This window comes from Mastomys coucha, unplaced genomic scaffold (genome assembly GCF_008632895.1).
Source record: "Mastomys coucha isolate ucsf_1 unplaced genomic scaffold, UCSF_Mcou_1 pScaffold5, whole genome shotgun sequence".
In the NCBI taxonomy this organism is placed as follows: domain Eukaryota; kingdom Metazoa; phylum Chordata; class Mammalia; order Rodentia; family Muridae; genus Mastomys; species Mastomys coucha.
Genome location: NW_022196911.1, coordinates 85,089,435 through 85,095,583, shown reverse-complemented (window position 1 = coordinate 85,095,583; position 6,149 = coordinate 85,089,435).

Below are 6,149 nucleotides of genomic sequence, written 5' to 3'. Positions count from 1 at the left end.
GACACAGCCACCTGTGTCTAGACCTCCGTTTTTTTCATCCATGAATAGGAAAGCAGATATATACAGCTTTCTTTCGCATACAGAGAAGGTGAACGGAGAAAGGAGGAATTATCTGTTTTGAAGGTAAAACAGTACTTTAAAAAGTGACTAACAACTCAAGGACCACCTGAAGCCTCAGATGAGAGGAGTCAGGGGTCCTCTGCCTCCCCACTAAAAAAGAATGGGGTTAAACAGTCTCTCACGTGGTCCTGAAACCTACCAGGTTTCCAGCCCTGCCCCTCTCCAGACAGGCTCTGTGCAGAGGAAGACAGAAGGGTGGCACCAGGTGGTGGGGGAAGGGTTCTTTGCATTTGTGAAACCGTTTGGCAAACTATCCAGTTCCCACTGCGTGCCACGTAGAAAAATCCTCCTGAGCCCATGGACCATGCGTACGATGTTACACTGGCTAGGAGGTCAGATGACAAGCAAATATGTCCACATCCTCGTCTCCAGAACTATGCTACTTTACTGAGGGTCATAGTCACTTATAGTGGTTTACCTAGGTGACCTAATACAGGTACTTGGAAAGGGGGGGCAGGCGAATGAATCAGCTCAGAGGGTATTGGACTGACTGCAGCTAACTAAAGTCAACAAGTGCCAGGCTATGAACCATGCAACATGTAGGGGCTCCCATTGGAAAGAGCGTGGAAATGGGTTCTCCCCTGAAACCTCCAGAAGAAAGGCAGCGCAGCCAAGTCGTTTGGATTCCTGACCTCCAGAATGATCAGATGACAAAGCTGTGCTGTTGTAAGCCACCAAGACAGAGGGTGGTGGGTTGCTACAGCAGCAATCGGGATAGGAAGCGAAGGAAGAGAGAGAATAGGAAGAAGAAGGGGATGGAAAGAAGCTTGGTTGGAACAAGGGAAATGTCAACCCAAATTTCACCCCCTCTAGGTGTTCACATGCCTGCCTTCAGAATGGCTCTCTCTAGATCTTGACGATGCTACCTCCTTCTCATGCCTGTTATCTCTGTCTCAGAGACTCTTGCTGCCACCCTGCCTGCCCCTCCCACACCCCAGTCCTAGTTACCCCACCCCTTTCCACCAGTCCCTGATGTCCCAGCAACACTGTAGTCCACTGGCAGATTATAAGTCTTCAGCAGCTCATAACTAGCACAGTTAAACTGTCAGTCTGTCTCATACACTGAAGGTAAGCGGTGTGTACTGGACAGCTGAATGTCAGCTTGACACAAGCTAGAGGAATCCGAGAAGAGGAAACCTCGATTGAGAAAAATGCCTCCATAAGATAGGGCCATAAGAAAAAGGCTGTGGGTTATTTCATTAATTAGTGATTGATAGGGGAGGGCCCAGTCCCTGGTGGGTGGTGCCATCCCTGGACAGGTATTCCCGATTTCTATAAGAAGTCATGCTGAGCAAGCCATGAGGAGCAAGCCAATAAGCCGCAGCCCTCTGCAGTCTCTGTCGTCATGCACAAAAATCAATTCCAAGTGGGTCAAAAACCTTAGTGTAAGACTTAAAACTCTGGCCTGGCAGTGGTGGTGCTCGCCTTTAATCCCAGCTCTTGGGAGGCAGAGGCAAGAAGATTTCTGAGTTCAAGGCCAGCCTGGTCTACAGAGTGAGTTCCAGGACAGCTAGGGCTACACAGAGAAATATTGTCTGGAAAAAAAAAAACCCCGCCCCCCCAAAAAAGACTTAAAACTCCAGAAGTGCTGGAGGAAAGTGCTTCAAGACATAGATATTGGCAAGAACGTCCTCTGTGGGACTACACTTGCTCATAAAATACGGCCAGCAACTGGCAAATGGGATTCCTGAAATTAAAAGGCTTCTGTATGGCAAAGGAAACAGCTAATCAAGTGGAGAGAGAGCCTGTGGGGTGGGAGGTAATCTTTGCAAGCTACGTATCTGACAGAGGGTTCATATCTAGAATATAAAAAGAACACAAAAACCTAAACAACAAGAAACCAATCCAATCAATAAGTTGGCTAATAAAATGTGGGGGGAGGAAGAATTTCTGTAGGCGGGGCGTGGCAGTGCACACCTTTCATCCAGCACTTGGGAGACAGAAGCAGGAGGATCTCTGTGAGTTCGAGGCCAGCCTGGTCTACAGAGTGAGGTCCAGGACAGCCAGGGCTACACAGAGAAACCCTGTCTTGAAAAAACAAACAAACAAACAAAGTCCTCTAAAGAGGAATACAAAGGTCTAATAAGCCCCAGCTATCAGAACATGCAAATCAAAATTACATTTAGATTCCATTTCACTAGAGTCAGAAAGACAATGTTCAAGAAAACAAAACATGCCGGGCAGTGGTGGCGCATGCCTTTAATCCCAGCACTTGAGAGACAGAGGCAGGCGGATTTCCTAGTTCGAGGCCAGCCTGGTCTACAGAGTGAGTTCCAGGACAGTAGGGGATACACAGAGAAACCCTGTCTCGAAAAAAAAAAAAAAAAAAAAAAAAGAAAAGAAAAGAAAAAGAAAAAGAAAAAAAACACAGCAAATGCTAAAGACAAAAATTCACCTCTCTCCAGTGGGATTATAGATAGTCCCCATTGTGCCTGGCCACTTGCATGGGTGCTGGGCATGAAGCCCTAGTGCCTGCTCAGCAAGCACTGTGCCTACTGAGGCATCTAAGGATCTGGACAAAAAAAAAAAAAGGAGCCATTGGGCACTGCTAGCAGGAATGTAAACCTGTGTAGCCATCATGGAAATCTGTACGGAAGTTTCTCAAAAAGCTAAAAGTAGGTAGAGCTTCCCTATGACCTGGCTACCTGACTCCTGGGAGCTTACCCAAGGCCTCTGAGTCCATGCAGCTGAGAGATACTTGCACATCAGTGTTTACTGAAGCCATCACTGCTCACGACAGTCAAGTCTGGGAGCTAACCGAGGTGTCCTACGACAATGGGATCTTTCAGCCATAAAAACAAAGTTATGTCATTTATAGGCAAATGGATGCAACTGGAGATAATTGTCAGTCTCAGAAAGACAAATATCATGCTTTCTCTCGTTTGCGGTTCCTAGATTTACGTCTCTATACATGAGAGTCATTTATATAGGAGACATGAAGGTTGACATAACACTGCCTAGGGGACAAAAGAGACCATTGGAAGGAGGAGGAGGAAGGAAGGAGAGAAGGAAGGTAAGATTAAAAACATGCCCAACACTCAATATATACACACATGAAGATCGAGTAAAAGAACATGTTCTTACAAACTGGGTCTGGGGCGATGCCTTATGTAGCTAAAGTGATCACTTTACACACACACACACACACACACACACACACACACTACGTACATGTACCACTCACACAGTTTGGTGGTGGTGGTGGTGGTTGGTTGTTTTCTTTTTAAGTGAATGGCTTTTTTCCATAAACCAAGAACTTTGGAGGTTGAGCAAGAAGAGTACCATGATTTGGAGGCCAATCCGAGGTACATGGGAGGTTCCAGTATAGATGGGGTTACAGAACCATGTCTTAAAAATAAATAGATAGATGGATGGATGGATAGATGGATAGATGGATGGTGGATACGTGGATGGATAGACAGATGGATGGATAGATAGATAGACAGACAGATGGATGGATAGACAGACAGAAGGATGGGTAGATAGATATCCTACCTCTCCCAAAAGCATGTAATCTCCAGATGGTAGAGATTTTGCCTATGGCTTTTTTTTTCCTGTTTCTAGTAGCCAAAGCAGGACCTCCCAGTTAGCAGCCAGGCAACTGACATTTGTCACAAGAATAGATGAATGAAAGAGCCTATGACTTCAAGACTTAGGATTGCTTAGGAGAGGAGTAGCATCATATAATGTAAGTGAACTTACAGGAATATACTTAGTGACTAGTCACCCAAGTGACACCAGGGAGGCACAGATGATCATAAACACATACTGAAATACTAAATCATGAACATGACATTGAGATGTCATACAGTAAGTAAGTAAGGGGCTGTAAAATAAAAGAGGTACCCCAGGCCCCTGAGCCAGATGGAGAGACAAGCTGCAGAAGGGATGTGGCCCACATGAATCCTGTCCTGGACTCAACAGAGGCCATAACCACCTCTTCTCATTTGACCAGAGAGGACAGACAGCACAGGTTACAGAAATGACTCCACTCAGATAGCCATGGAAACCTAGAAGCTCCCTGCAGCCCCAATATTCTCTGTGCATACTCAGAGCTCAGGAGGGGTTAACCCAACAACACCTGAACTCCAGAGTCCAAACAAAACAACAACCCAGGACAGAATGGACCATTCAGTTCTATCCCAAACACTACCACACACACACACACACATACACACACACACACACACACACACACACACGAATGCTTTTCCCATCCAATGTTCTTCTCTCTTGTGTAACATTTTCTCCAGCAGCTTAGGTGCATAGCCCTGGGGCCTGGGGAGATGACTCAAGCAGTAATATGCTTGCCTGGCAAGCATGAAGACCTGAATTTGATTCCCAGCACTCTGATGAAAAGCTGGTCTCGGTCATAGGTGCTTTACAATCCTAACACTTGGAGAGGTGGGACCTGGCAGATCCTAGAGCTCCAAGTCCCACTAAGTGTCATTGTCTCAGCAAACGTCATAGGTCTTACTGAGTAACTGCTGAGTAAGACGGCTCAGAAGGTGATGGCAGGAAGGCCTTCCACCAAGACTGAGGCTTTGAGTTCAACCCCTGACAACCACATGGCTGAAGAAGAGATCCATCTCCCTCAATCGGTCCTCTGACCGCTACTCATATGTGCACACGTGCATGCGAGAGCACATGTGTACACATACGCACAATAAATATAATATCTTAATCATTAAATAAGTAAATACAAGCTAGAGGGCTTCTGAAGAACAACACTAGAGACTGAGCTCTGGATGCCACATACCCAGGAGCACACAGGCACGGGCACTCACGTACACACTAATGTACACGCACTCCACACATATAGCCTGTACACATTCTCCCTCTCTCTCTCATACACACACACTCACGCTCACACTCACATTCCCATACATACACTCACACACAAAACACAGATACTATTATTACCCCTAAGCTGGGCATTGTGGTACATACCAGTTATCTTGGCTCTTAAGAAGCTGAGGCTGGAGGATCACTAATTTGAGGACAACCTGGCCTCAGCCTTGAATCAGACATATATGGCTCCCAAAAGACCTGATTCCATTGCCTTTTAGTCCAGAAATATGAAGCACTATTTTAGCCTCACTAAACCTCTCTTTCATTATCTTTAAAATGGGCTTCTGAGCTAGAGGCCTAGCTCAATGATAGAGTATGCATCAAGCCCTGGGATTAACCCTCAAAACTGCAAACTAAATAATAGTACCAACAGCCATGGAATAAAAAGAACAGACCTTGGATCAGTTACATTTCTTGTTGTTGTGACAGAAACTCCTGACAATGAAGAACACTGGCTGTTCTCCCAGGGATTTTACATTAGGTTCCCAGCACCCACATAAAAGCTCACAGGCATCTGTAACTCCAGTTCCAAGGGATCCAACCCCCTCTTCTGACCTCCTCAGACACTCCATGCGAGTGGTGCACATACACACATGTAGGCAAAACATCCATACATATAAAACTTTAAAATTTAAAATTCCTATTAAAAGGCTTACTATTAATCATGCAATGGAAATGGGGCACAGAAGCCGGCCTGCAGGCAGCACTGTCACCATAGAATTTCTCAGTCTTTGTGTAATTTTTTTTTAAAATAAATCCTAAAGACTTTAAAGTATTTAAAGTATTTAAGTCTCCTTATTACATTAAAAAGTGACAACTTGGTGATTTGAAGAAAAAAAAAACTTAAAAATACTTGAGCACCAAAACTTTGAAAGGAGGGCATTTTCTTTTCACTCATAGTTTTAAGACGGAGTCGATTCGTCAAAGTGGGAAAGGTGGGGCTGTCCGAGGCAGCAGAAGTGTGAAGCTCACGGTCACACTGCATCCCAGCTCCAGAAACAGAGACCTACAAGAGCTGGAGCTCAGCCCGGAGAAGTAGGTAACTAGGGTGGGTCTTTGAAAATTAGAGCCTAGCTGGGCAGTGGTGGCGCACGCCTTTAATCCCAGAATTTGGGAGGCAGAGGCAGGTGGATTTCTGAGTTCAAGGCTAGCCTGGTCTACAGAGTGAGTTTCAGGAC